Source organism: Macaca thibetana, chromosome 7 (assembly GCF_024542745.1).
Source record: "Macaca thibetana thibetana isolate TM-01 chromosome 7, ASM2454274v1, whole genome shotgun sequence".
Lineage (NCBI taxonomy): Eukaryota > Metazoa > Chordata > Mammalia > Primates > Cercopithecidae > Macaca > Macaca thibetana.
Genome location: NC_065584.1, coordinates 129,730,483 through 129,743,322, shown reverse-complemented (window position 1 = coordinate 129,743,322; position 12,840 = coordinate 129,730,483). Strand labels below are relative to the sequence as shown.

Genomic DNA, 12,840 nt, shown 5'->3' with positions numbered 1-12,840 from the left:
GTTCTTAAGTTGCTGAATGTGTTTTTTGTGAAAAATCTGCATAGATTGTGTACTTTGAAATGAGTCACAGGTTTCAACCATACCCTTACTAACACCTTTAACTCCTTTACATCCTGGTGTTCCTTTTACATCCATTACAGAAACACCTATTAGTCCTATACATGGACTGAATCCTGCTTGAGAAATCTATCCAGTTGTGTGGATTGGTGCAAATTAGGGTATATATTTGCAGGCCTAAATACTACCCGACAATTCTGCTACACAGTTCTCTGTGTCCTCCTCAGTAGCTATTTCAAACCTTCACTACATTTTCTTAGCTGATCATATTGTTTTATTTTTCACAGAGGAAATAGAGACCATCAGGCATTAGTTCCTTCAGTTTACAATCCCCTATAGGTTTATATACATTTGCCTATTCTGGTTAAGTTTCTTTCTCCTTTCCTTTCCAGTAAGTAGTTCTCCCTTATCCTCAGGGGATATGTTCCAAGATCCCCGGTGAATGCCTGAAACTATGGGTAGTACCAAACCCTATGTGTACTATGCCTTTTCTTATACATGCAGACCTATGATAAAGTTAGTCTGGTGCAACACATGGCTGTCAGTTGGGAACATGTTTTCTGTTCGTGTCTTGCAAACAAAAATGTAATGCCTTTTCCACCTTAACTAAGCACTTATCAACGCACTGTGACCATAACTTTTGCCATGTGTAGTGCGACAGCAAAACTAGCATGAATTTCTTTTTCCTTTATCACAACTTCACAGATAGGAGATTCGTTCTTACCATGGATCTCAGCAACCTCAACATGCAACTTTTTCTTTTCTTGTTGAGAACTTTCACCTTTCCCTTAAAGAAAGCCACTTAGGCTTTTCTTTGGTATGTCCGAATTGCCAGCATCAAGACTTGCATTTGAGTCATTATTCAGTAAAATAAGGTTACTTGAATACCAGGACTGTGGTTTGATAACGAGGTGGCTGCTAAGCGACTGAAGGACGGGTGGTGTATACAGTGTGATATACTGGACGGGAGGATTCACGTCTCAGGTGGAGGGAGTGGAGTGGGCCAGTGCAAGATTTCATCACGCAGCTCAGAACAGCGTGCAATTTAAAACTTACGAATTATTTATTTCTGGATTTTTCTATTTAATATTTTTGGACCATGGTTGACCACTGGTAACTGAAACTGCTGAAAGTGAAACTTTGGACGAAGGGATTACTATACTGCCTAAGCTTCCAGAGAGAAAAATCAGGCCTTCATCTCATTGCATGCATTTGCTTCTCAACCCTGTATAAAGGGTCACTTCTCTCACTGCTACAGAAAAAGAGGTGAACCTTCTGACCAAGTCTAATCCACACAACCATCCTTTGATCCTAATCTTTGTCGTTTTTTAGAATTTGCTACATTAATTATCTTTCTTGTAACTCCAGCACCACCACCGCCCTGTGTGTGTGGGAGGGAGTTTCCGCCTCAGAAAATAGTCATAAAACAATCCACAGTGTGGTCTACGTTCCTGATCCGTGATCAAGGCCTTCTCGTGACAAAATGATGACTCCTAGTTGGAGAGCTACCACTTGTCTTGGAATATCATATAACCAAATAGATTATCAAAGTGTATATATAGATTCCACACATTTTTAATAACCAGTTGGTTTGGACTTCTACAGATGGCTGAACCGACCAAAAATTCTAGCATACACTTTCTCATATATTTGAATTAACTTTACAGCAAGTCATTTGCCTACTTAATCTGTAGCAGTGTGTACTTTGTAGTGTGTATCTGTTGAGTGATTATAATTATTGTTGCTGAAGTCAAAATAATGCTTCAGGCCAATCCTGCTCCATAGGGATAATATGCTGAAGGGAATTTAGTTCAATATCCCAATATATTTGATTGTTAATATCAATATTATAAGTTGTATTAGCTTCTAAAATAATTTTACCTCAGGTGATCCGCCCGCCTCAGCTTCCCAAAGTGCTGGGATTTACAGGCATGAGCACGTGGTTTTATTCCTTCCAATTTTCTATTAATCCATTACTTTGAGGATGAAAAGTAGTCTGATAAGCCTACTGAATGTGATGTATTGGCCTCCAATCCTGTGGAAGTCTTATAGTTAATTATAAATGGTATCATAAAGGAGGAAACCTTCATGGGATTTTATAGGAAGTTGGAGGGAACCACAACTGTTCTCTTCAAACTGCCTAGGGTGTACAAATCCCAAGGCAGATACCAAGGCTGGAAGTAGTGTGAGGTCAGTGAAGTACTCACCATGTCCACAAAATTTAGGAGGACCAAAAAAAACCTCAGTAATCCAGATAAGTATTAATGCACTATTTTTAAAGATCAAAATTAATGAAAAAAATCCATGATGAACAAAATATCAAAATGTTAAATGAAGACAAGATCAGTATTACTGATGTTTCTTTTGCCTCGGGCTCCACTGTGGCTTGACACGGCACTGACTGTACTCAGGAACCAGAGGTGAAGTGGAAGTAAACCAGCCCTTGCGGTCTGCTACCCAGTGGCATTCAAATTTTTCAGGTAGCCCAGAAAACCTCTAGCCTAGGATTGATGATACCTGATTGCGCTTGAACTCCAAGATGTCCGCTTGGCCCTCTTCCAAGTGTACTTTACTTTCTGTTCATTCCTGCTCTAAAGCTGTTTAATAAACTTTCATTCCTGCTCAAAAAACAAACAAACAAAAAACGGTGATACCTGATTGCTGGCATCCCCGAGTGCCTGAAAAAAATGAGCAAAATTCTTTTTTGAAAAAATGTAACATCCATCTAGGCTTCAAATTATTTCTGACAATAAAATCTCAAATACAGAGTCCTCCACACAGTCAAATACAGACAGATGCAGGAGGAGAAAATATCCCTCTAGCAAAACAACATTCAAAAGACACATCCACAGGGACTCCAGATACCAGATTATCAGACACAGAATATAAAGCATCGACCCACAGTGAAACTCCAATAGGTATTTCTCCCCTAATCCTCACCCCCAAGTCCTAGGCAACCAATAACCTACTTCCTGTCCTTATCATTTTGTCTATTCTGGACATTTCATGTAAATGGAATCATTCAATAAGTGGTCTTTGTGATGAGCTTCTAAAGCTTAGCAAAATATTTTCAAGTTTTATTCATTCTGTAGCCTGTATCAGTACCTCACGTATTCTTATGGCCAAATGAAATTCCACCGTATAGATATACACATTTTATTTATCTATTCATCAGTTGCTGAATATTTAGGTTATTTCCACTTTGGGGCTATTATGATAAGGCTGCTGTGAACACTCACACACAGGTTTCTGCATGGGCATATGTTTTTACTTCTCTTGGGGTATATACCTAGGAGTGGAATTTCTGGGTCATGTGGTAACTCTAGGTATGACTTACAGAAAAAAAGTTATATTAAAAAAGTAATAAAAATAAATATAAGCCCACTAATATACCAAACCAGTGTATGATTTGTATGATTCATTTGTATAATTATTTGTCTAATTTTAGTATGATTTTAAAAAGGCAATGAAAATGACAGAAAGGATGAAGTGGTTCCCATGTGAAGACAGACTAAAAAGATTAGAATTCAGTCTAGCAGGCGGAAAGTTGGGGAAGTTACAAAATCCAAATTATTAAAATTGTAATATAGTATCCTGACCAATCAGTTAACTTCTGATTTATTTAACAACTTTCAAAGCACCTCACTAAGGCAATACAACCTTGATTTTAAAAAAAATAGTTCAAGAACTAAATAACAAAGCTACATGGGAAGCAATAAACTCTTGTTTTTCACGAAGCAAATAAGAAGTATACAAGAATATTTATTAATTAACTCTTGAGAACCTACTATATGCTAGGCATCATGCTGGTGCCTTTAAAACATACTTTATCTCATTTGACTGTTCTAAGAAACATCAAGATAGCTATTATTTTCCTTATTAAAGAAGAAAGAAGAAATGGAGATTTAAGTGCTCATGATCAAGTTGCACCTATTTTAACCAATAGTCTTCTCTTAAATTACATCATTTCTTTCCTCCATTTTAGAGCCATATTTTGCAAAAAGATGGCTTATACTTTCCATATTCGTTCTCTCACCTTCAGTTCACCACTCGATCCACTTATATCTGCAGTTTTTCTCACATTGTCCAACTGCTTCCTCTGAGTTCAACAAATAACTGAGAGTTGCAGCGGTTGTTTTTTTTTTTTGAGAAGAGTGCAGTGGCTTTATCCCGGCTCACTGCCACCTCCGCCCCCTGGGTTCAAGCAATTTTGCTGCCTTAGTCTCCCAAAGTGCTGGGATTACAGGCATGAGCCACCATGCCTGGCCCAGTGGCTATTTTCTAGGCTTCATCTTGAAACAATCTTCCATTTACCAAATTATGGCCTGCCATCTGTTTTTAACAGGTCCTTCAAGCTAAATTTTTTTTTTTTACATATTCTAATAGTTGAAACAAAGGAAAAGAAAAATAATATTTCATGATGCATGAAAATGACATGAATTTCAAATTTCAGTGTCCATAAATAATGTTTTTTTGGAACACAGCCACATTTATTCATTTGCACATTGTCCATGGCTACTTTTGTGTTCCAATGGCAGATTGAGTAGTTGTGATAGAGACACTATAGGGTGCTGTCACTGCTTCGCAATGTGACTTGGCACGCCACACATCACAGTGACACAGTTATCACTTGGCAGTGTTTCAAGTGTCTCATGTGTCACTGTACCTATGATGTTTTATTTTTTTATTACCAGTCTATACCCATCATGTCAAAACAGAAAAGAAAAGTAAATGTCACTGTCATACTTCTAAGGCGCAGTGGAGTGTGGATCATTCTGATTAAATTAGACGGCAAAACATTGTACAACGACATTATAGTCGTGCTGAAAGAATATATGCTGACATTACCAGAAGTACTCATCACAAGATTTCCAACTCACAGGAAAGCAAGAGTCAGGAAAAAATAGAAAATTTAAAATGAAATATCTCATGTCAGCAAAATGTCTTCACAAAAATAAAAAAATGAAAAAAAAAGTCTTCAACCTTTTTGCAGATAAGTACCCCAACTGGCTCATTTGTTAACTAATCAAGGAAATCCATTTACTAATGGCTAGTTAATTAAATCATGTTTGGTTGCTGGAGAAATGTGTCCAGAAGAAACAAACTGCTTAAAATTAGTATTAGCCTTTGCCATGGAGGGTTGCTGTCCGAGTTGAGGACAATGGGAGTGACAATAATCAATTAACACAAATGATGTGGAGTGATTTTCCTTGGGTCCTGGTGAATCAACATGGGTTGCTGATTCTGCTCAGTTGTGCATTGTTCAAGGAATCAATATTGAGTCTTTAGTGGGAACTGAGGAATTGTGTGAATATCCTGACTTGCCCCCTACACAGCAGTCAATGGTTCAGCAATGGTAAGATTTTTTTGCAATCTTTTGAGCTTGGGGCTAGGTTTGAAGTTTTTTTCAAATAGAAGAACTGCCCACAACCACTGTTAATTACTTTGGAATTAGCTTTTGCTACAGACTTGATAATGTTTCTTAATAAATTCAACCTAAAATTATGAGGCAAAACAGTGCTAATATTCAAAACTTATGGTAAAGTCATTTAGATGACTCATGTCTCAATCACAAGTAATATGAAATTACTTTATGTACCTCCCATGCTGTCAAAACTGAAAACAAAAAGCAAGATCTCCATTCTCCATTTGCAACAGATGTATTTTCTGAGCTTAAATGACCATTCCAGCAGAGTTTTTCTGAACTCAATGCAAGAACAAAGGTAATTTCAAAGTACACTTAACTGTGTGGTTTAGGAAAGTGATTTATCGGTGCTTGCTTTGGCAGCACATGTATAAAAATTGGAACGATACAGAGAAGATTAGCATGGCTCCTGTGCAAGGATGACATGCAAATTCATGAAAGCTTCCATATTTTTAATTTAAAATTTTTTAAATAATTAAAAAATGGTTTTAAAATTAAAAAAAGAAAGTGTAGGCTGGGCGTGGTGGCTCACGCCTCTCATCCCAACACTTTGGGAGTCTGAGGCGGGCAGATCATGAGGTCAGGAGTTTGAGACCATCCTGGCCAATACGGTGAAACATCATCTCTACTAAAAATTACAAAAATTAGCTGGGCATGGTGGCGCGTGTCTGTAGTCCCAGCTACTCAGGAGGCTGAGGCAGGAGAATCGCTAGAACCTGGGAGGCAGAGGTTGCAGTGAGCCGAGATTGCACCACTGCACTCCAGCCTGGGTGACAAAGCGAGACTCTAGCTCAAAAACAAAAACAAAAAAAAAAGAAAGTGATTTATTGGCAATGACATGCTAAAAGCCCGTCAAAAGAAGAATCTAATAGAATTCTATGAATACCTTTCCAAGCAATGAATATGTTCAGTTTAAATTATATGTTCCTGAATTGATATCAGCATTTGGCATTATGTGTCTGTGTAAAAAGACATTTGAAATATATAAAGATGTAAAACCTCATCACATTAATAGACGAACATTTGCAATTTATTTTGATAATAGGGAAGACTAACTCTGAACACCAATTAAGCAAAACTATCATTCCCTTAAAAGAAAATTTCATTTTTCTCATTGGTAGAACTATATTATAAAAAGGGTGTCCTCAATTTTTATTATATTTTGAATTTTGTCAATAAAAGCTTTATGGCTTCTCTTTCCTCTTTGTTATATAAGTACCCATATAATATCTTGATTTTGATTCTTGGCTACAAAGCCTGAAATATTTACTATCCGATCCTTTACTGGATTAAGTTTACCAAGCCCTGGAGTCTAAAGGACTCGAAAGTCTTAGGCTTCCTTAGAGCTCTTTTCAAGGCCCCATGTCTTTCTCATTCTTCACTAGATCCTTCCCTCACTTTACTACCCATGATTTCATTATGATCTATAGGAAATCTGCCAAATGTATACCTTTAGCTTAGAACAAATTAATCAAATTCATCCTCACTACCTCCATTCTAGTCCAAGCTACCAACATCTCTCACCTGAACTATTGACACAGCTTCCTCAATCCTCAGCAGCCAGACTGACCTCTCAGTATGGAAATCTGATCCCCTCTTCTGCCCATCTCCACAAAGTCTCTCAGTGGAATGGATTGTCTCTTCCAATAATCACAAATGGTAAAAATCTGTTTTAGCGAAGTCTTTTTATAAGCTATATTGTACAGAAAGGTTGCTTGAGTGGGTTTCGTGCGAATGCCCAGAAGAATTTATCTTCGAGTCAAAGCTGAGGCCCTTGGGTTAGCACTTTCATCCACACACACCCTGCCCTCAGACTCCAAGATACAGGGACCTGGCTTTCCAAAGGACCTCGGAAACTCTTTCCAATTCTGCCCCTGCAGAAACTATTTCCTTAACCAGAATTGCTGGCATTTCATTGTACACAGGATAGGAACAAACTTTGGCATAGGTTAGAATGTCTTCAGTTCTGTGAGACATGCTGAGAAAAGAATTTCTCCAGCTATTCTCTGCTGCTCTGGTGCATCAACACTTTTTCTATTAGACATTTCCATTAGTGTGCAAATGCAGTATTATTGCACCCACTTTAAAATGGGGGAAAAAAACCCTCTCTTGACTTCACTTTCACCACTAGCTACTGCTCTATTCTTGCACTCTCTGCAGAAGAACTCTTCACAATAGTCATCTATCCTCCCTGTCTGCACTTCCTCTCATCCCGTTCTCCCCTGAACCTACTCATTCCGGCTTCTACCCCCACCTCTCTAAATAAACTGCCCTTGTTACAATTACTAATGTTCCCTACATTGCAAAATCCCAGGCAAATATCCCTCATTCTTACTTCACTGATCAGCAATATTCAACAGTGGACCCCTTTTCTTCCCCCATAAAACATTTTCTTCCTCTGGTTTTCTTTTTTTTTTTTTTTTTGAGACGGAGTCTCACTCTTGTTACCCAGGCTGGAGTGCAGTGGCGCGATCTCGGCTCACCGCAACCTCTGCCTCCTGGGTTCAAGTGATTCTCCTGCCTCAGCCTCCCAAGTAGCTGGGATTACAGACATGCACCACCACGCCCTGTTAATTTTGTATTTTTGCTAGAGATGGGGTTTCTCCATGTTGGTCAGGCTGGTCTCAAACTCCTGACCTCAGGTGATCCGCCTGCCTCAGCCTCCCAAAGTGCTGGGATTATAGGCAAGAGCCACCGCGCCTGACATTCCTCTTGTTTTCATAATACCCCTCTCTCCGGGCTTTCCTCTTTCCTCAATGGCTGCTATTTCTCCATCTCCTTGGCTGGTTCCTACTGACTTTAACCATTGGAGTGCTCCAGGGCTCAGTCTTTGGCTCTTTCTCTTAGATTCTGTCTATATTTTCTTTCTTGGGAATCTCATTCAGTCTTATGGCTTTCATTTCCATGTATATGACTCCCAAACTTATAACTCCAGTCCTGACTTGTCTACACTCATGTATTCAACTGCCTATTCAATGTCTCTGCTAGGCACATCCCAAACTGAACTTCTGATGTTTCTCCCAACACCTGCCTCTCCCTGAGTCTTCCTCTGTTTAGTTAAGGTAATTCCATCCCTCCAGTGGCTCAGGCTGACAACCTTGGACTCATCTGTGACTCCTCTCTTTCTCTCACACTTCATATCTAATCCACCAGCAGATCCATCTACCTTTGAAATATATTCAGAGTCCTACCACTTCTTGCCACCTAGGTTCTTCCCATCCTGGTCCCAACTACTGTCATCTCTCCCCTGGATTACTGAAAACACCTCCTCCTGATCTCTTTGCTTCTACCCTTGTTCCCTTTTAGTCTGTTCTCCTCAGCAGCAAGAATGATCCCGTTAAAACAGAAGTCAGGTCATGTCACTCCTCTCCCTCCCAACTCACTCAGGGGAAGCCCGTTTGCTTACACAAGTTCCACACCACCTGGGCCCCACTGCCACCCCAGCTCCAGCTCCAGCTCCTCTACCTCCCTTCCTCACTTCACTCCAGTCTCACAGGCCTCCTCGCTGGCCCCAGAACATCCCAGACAGACTTTCACTGTCGGACCTTTGCTCTTGCTTTTCTTCTGGAAGCCTTGTCCCCAGCTATCTCCATGAGTTGTTCCCCTGCCTCCTTCAGGTCTTTGCTTAAATGTGAGTCCTTCCCTAACCATTTTATTTAAAATTGCAGTCTTCACCCACCACTTGACCACCAGCCCTGACCACCACTAGAACTAAGGCAAATTAATTTTGAGTTTGCAGTTGTATGACTAAAATGTGCCTAGGATTTGAAAGGGGCTCTTGTAAGAGAGAACACCTGCTTGTATGTATGGCCAAAGGTCCGCAAGGCTCTGAAGTTTCTCCTGTACCTGGGTACATGTCACTCTCTTAGCCCAGAAATACAATTCTAAGCTCCATTTCTAGTTACAGGTAAACTAAATTTCCTTTCTCCTAAAAAAGACTCCTAGTCTCCGTGTAGTTTCTTCTTTTGTTTTGTTTGTTTGTTTTTTGACATAGAGTCTCACTCTGTCACCCTAGGTTAGAGTGCAGTGGCATGATTTTGGCTCACTGCAGCCTCCACCTCCTGGGTTCAAGCGATTCTTGTGCCTCCGCCTCCTGAGCAGCCAGGACTACAGGCACACGCCACCACGCCCGGCTCATTTTTTGCATTTTTAGTGCAGACAGGGTTTCACCATGTTGGCCAGGCTGATCTCGAACTCCTGGTCTCAAGTGATCCACCTGCTTCGGCCTCCCAAAGTGCTGGGATTACAGGTGTGAGCCACCGTGCCTGGCACCGTGTAGTTTCTTCTGTTCCCCAGATTCATTTGTCCAAAGTATACCAGCATCAGCAATGTCTATCATGGTCTTTATTTCACTGAAGGATTTATTCAGATGGACCATCTCTCATGTTTTGGAGTCATTCTTCACAGGGAAGCCCATCTTTAACATAGTTCTAAAGCAAGCGATCGCTTTTCAGATGCTCACTTTTCACTTAGGAAAGGTAGCTGCTCAAAGCCAGGAACTTGAGGGTGCAAGAGGTTGAGTCATTCTCACAGTATGTAGCAAAACAGTGCAATGCAGAGAAGCTGGAGATAAGCAAAGGATGCCCAATCTATGCTTCTATAGAAGATCTATCAATTCAGAGGTGTGGCTCAGGGATTTGGCCCCCTTGTGGTGGGCAGGAACTGTGATTGAAGATGCCACAGCATTTGGTAGCAGCTTTTGCATGGTAGTCCATGTTTTCCCAGGGACCAGAGGAGGAAAAGGGGTTAGTAATGTTGAATGAAATGCTGAAAGAAAGACGTCAAAGTCTGCTTAATATAATGCTTAAAGACAAAGGGCCAGAATTCTCATCACTGTTTAAAAGTTGCAAAAGGGCTGCTGCCACCTTTCTCTCTGGAAATGCCAACCTTTCAATCACTAGTGGTAATGCTCTTTCGACAAACAAGAAAACTTCTACTCAGATCTACAATTTCTACTAACTGGGTAACAAAGACTCAGACGAGTTCCAGTAGGAAGGAAGGAAAAACACAAGGCTGAACATGACATTCCCCTTTACACACACCACTTATGCACTTCCAAATACTTTCACATGTGTTTCTTTTCTTCTCTACTTTCAAAGTGTAGAGAATAACTTCCCCCATAAAGTGCTGAGAGGGAACTCTGTGGCCCTGGAGACAGCCACCTCTGGAAAAATTCTTTGCAGCACACATAGTTGTCATAGTTGCTGCTGGACACTGTACTGACTAGAAAAACAGAGTTGGCTTCAACTCCTCTGGGGACATAGAAGATGCCTAAGAACGAGGGTAATGAGGAAAGCTGCTGCCACAGCGGGAATTTCAAGTTTAAGTCCTTCTGGGACTTCTTTAAATAGTAGCATGTGTCTTCTCCTTTTTAAAATGAACCCCTCTGGAATTTCTTTGAAGATAAGAAGCGTGTTGTCTACTTTTCTATCTTTTTTTATTTTTTTTTATTTTTATTTTTTTACCACTCTGAAAAGCCTGAGTAAGCTTTGCTTTGGGTACTTAAAAAAAAAAAAAAAAAAAAAGTTTCTGATTCTTTTGAACTTTTTCTCCCCCTTGAAAACTGGATGGGTTCCTTTTTGTTCCTTAAGGACTAAATCATATTTCTATGTGTTTCTATCACCAAGACTCAAAGAAGCACCTACCTGCCACACAAGCATTAGGAGACACAAGTCCCAGCGACAAAGACACTCATGACAGTCTCGGAAAAGTCACTCTCCCAGTGGGACACTTTTGAGGCTGCAGGCAACAAGAGAGATTAGGAGAAAGGAACTTAAGGTAGTCATGTGTTCTATATACTACTAGCCTGTTATGAAAAAGTTCCAAAGGATTCTTAATTTATCACTATTAACATCTCTGCCTTCTCTCTTATAAACTGGCATTTGTTCTGTGTTGTCAGTCTTGGTATCAATCTTGTCTTTTGTGTCTTAAATATTCAAATATCCTTCTTCTCCACCCATAATCCACTAAATATAGTTAACTATATTCAAAAAAAAAAGGAAATGAATGTTATCCAGTAGATACACTCAAGACTTAAAATGTTTTTAAGAGCTCCATCTGAAAAAAATTTGTAACAAAGTATGGAGATATCACTTTGTATTTCTGCTATAACATTACTTTCTATTAAATGTAATTTTGAAATGTCCTCTTTTTAAGAAGATAAATGGATGATAAGGTTCTTTAATAAAAATAAGAAGCAGCACAATAGAAATATATTAGAGCTTCATGAGCCCATGAAGAAATGCTTGTAAATAAATGCAAGTATTGGATGCAAATTACAAATGCTAGTTCCAAATAGAAGAAATGCGGGAAGTAGAGATAGAGGAATAACTTTCTTATTAGAAAAGTTGTATTAGTCACAGTTCTCCAGAATAACAGAACCAATAGGAGATCTATCCATCTACCTACACATTGTATGTATGTGTGTGTGTGTATATATACACACATTGTATGTATGTGTGTGTGTGTGTGTGTGTGTGTATATATATATATATATAGAGAGAGAGAGAGAGAGAGAGAGAGACAGAGACAGAGAGAGAGAGAGAGAGATTTTCAGGAAGTGACCCGTGTAATTCTGGGAGCTGGCAAGTCTAAAATTTGCAGAGCAGGTCAGCAGACTGAAAATTCAGGTAAGAGTTGAGGCTGCAGGCTTGAGTCCAAAGTCTATATGGCAGACTGGGCAGACCGGGCAGGCTAAAAGCTCTGGCAGGGTTTTTTTTGTTTTGTTTTTGGCGGGGGTAGGGTGGGTAGGTAGGTCTCACTCTGTCACCCAGGCTGAAGGGCAGTGGCATGATCTCGGCTCACTGCAACTTCTACCACCCTAATTCAAGCAATTCTCCCGCCTCAGTCTCCCGAGTAGCTGGGATTACAGGGGTCCGCCACCACACCTGGATAATTCTTTATTTTTGATAGAGATGGGGTTTCATGATGTTGGCCAGGCTGGTCTCAAACTCCTGACCTCAGGTGATCCGCCCACCTTGGCCTCCCAAAGTGCTGAGATTACAGGCGTGAGCCACCGCGCTCGGCAACTCTGGCAGGGTTTCTATGTTGTAGTCTTGAAGATAATTTCTTCTTCAGGAAACCTCACTCTTTGCTCCTAAGGCCTTCAATGGATTGAATGAGATCTGCTCACATTATGGAGGATGATCTGCTTCATTCAAAGTCTACTGATTTAAATGCTACTCACATTTTAAAAGTACCTTCACAGCAACATCTAGACTGGTGTTTGACCAAACGACCATGCACCTTAGCCTAGCCGAGTTGACACATAAAATTAACCATCAAGGTAGTCAGGAAGGAGTGTTCTTCTATTTCTTCTTCAGCTCAGGAAGCAAAAAATCTCTGAGACTCAGGGACAT

The 12,840-nt window shown here is 40.0% G+C and overlaps 1 long non-coding RNA gene and 1 other non-coding gene across 2 annotated transcripts in view; one reads left to right on the top strand and one right to left on the bottom strand.

Moving 5' to 3' along the window:
* The first annotated feature begins 5,829 nt into the window (after positions 1-5,829).
* Positions 5,830-5,936, top strand: LOC126960152 (U6 spliceosomal RNA). Its single transcript, XR_007727743.1, has one exon. It is a non-coding gene; the product is annotated as a U6 spliceosomal RNA (small nuclear RNA).
* Positions 5,937-11,209: 5,273 nt separating this feature from the next.
* The window catches only part of LOC126959017 (uncharacterized), a 56,097-nt gene continuing 54,466 nt past the window's right edge, over positions 11,210-12,840 (bottom strand). Inside the window, exon 8 of the long non-coding RNA XR_007727431.1 lies at positions 11,210-11,221. This is a non-coding gene — a long non-coding RNA (uncharacterized LOC126959017). The remainder of the gene's footprint in view (positions 11,222-12,840) is intronic.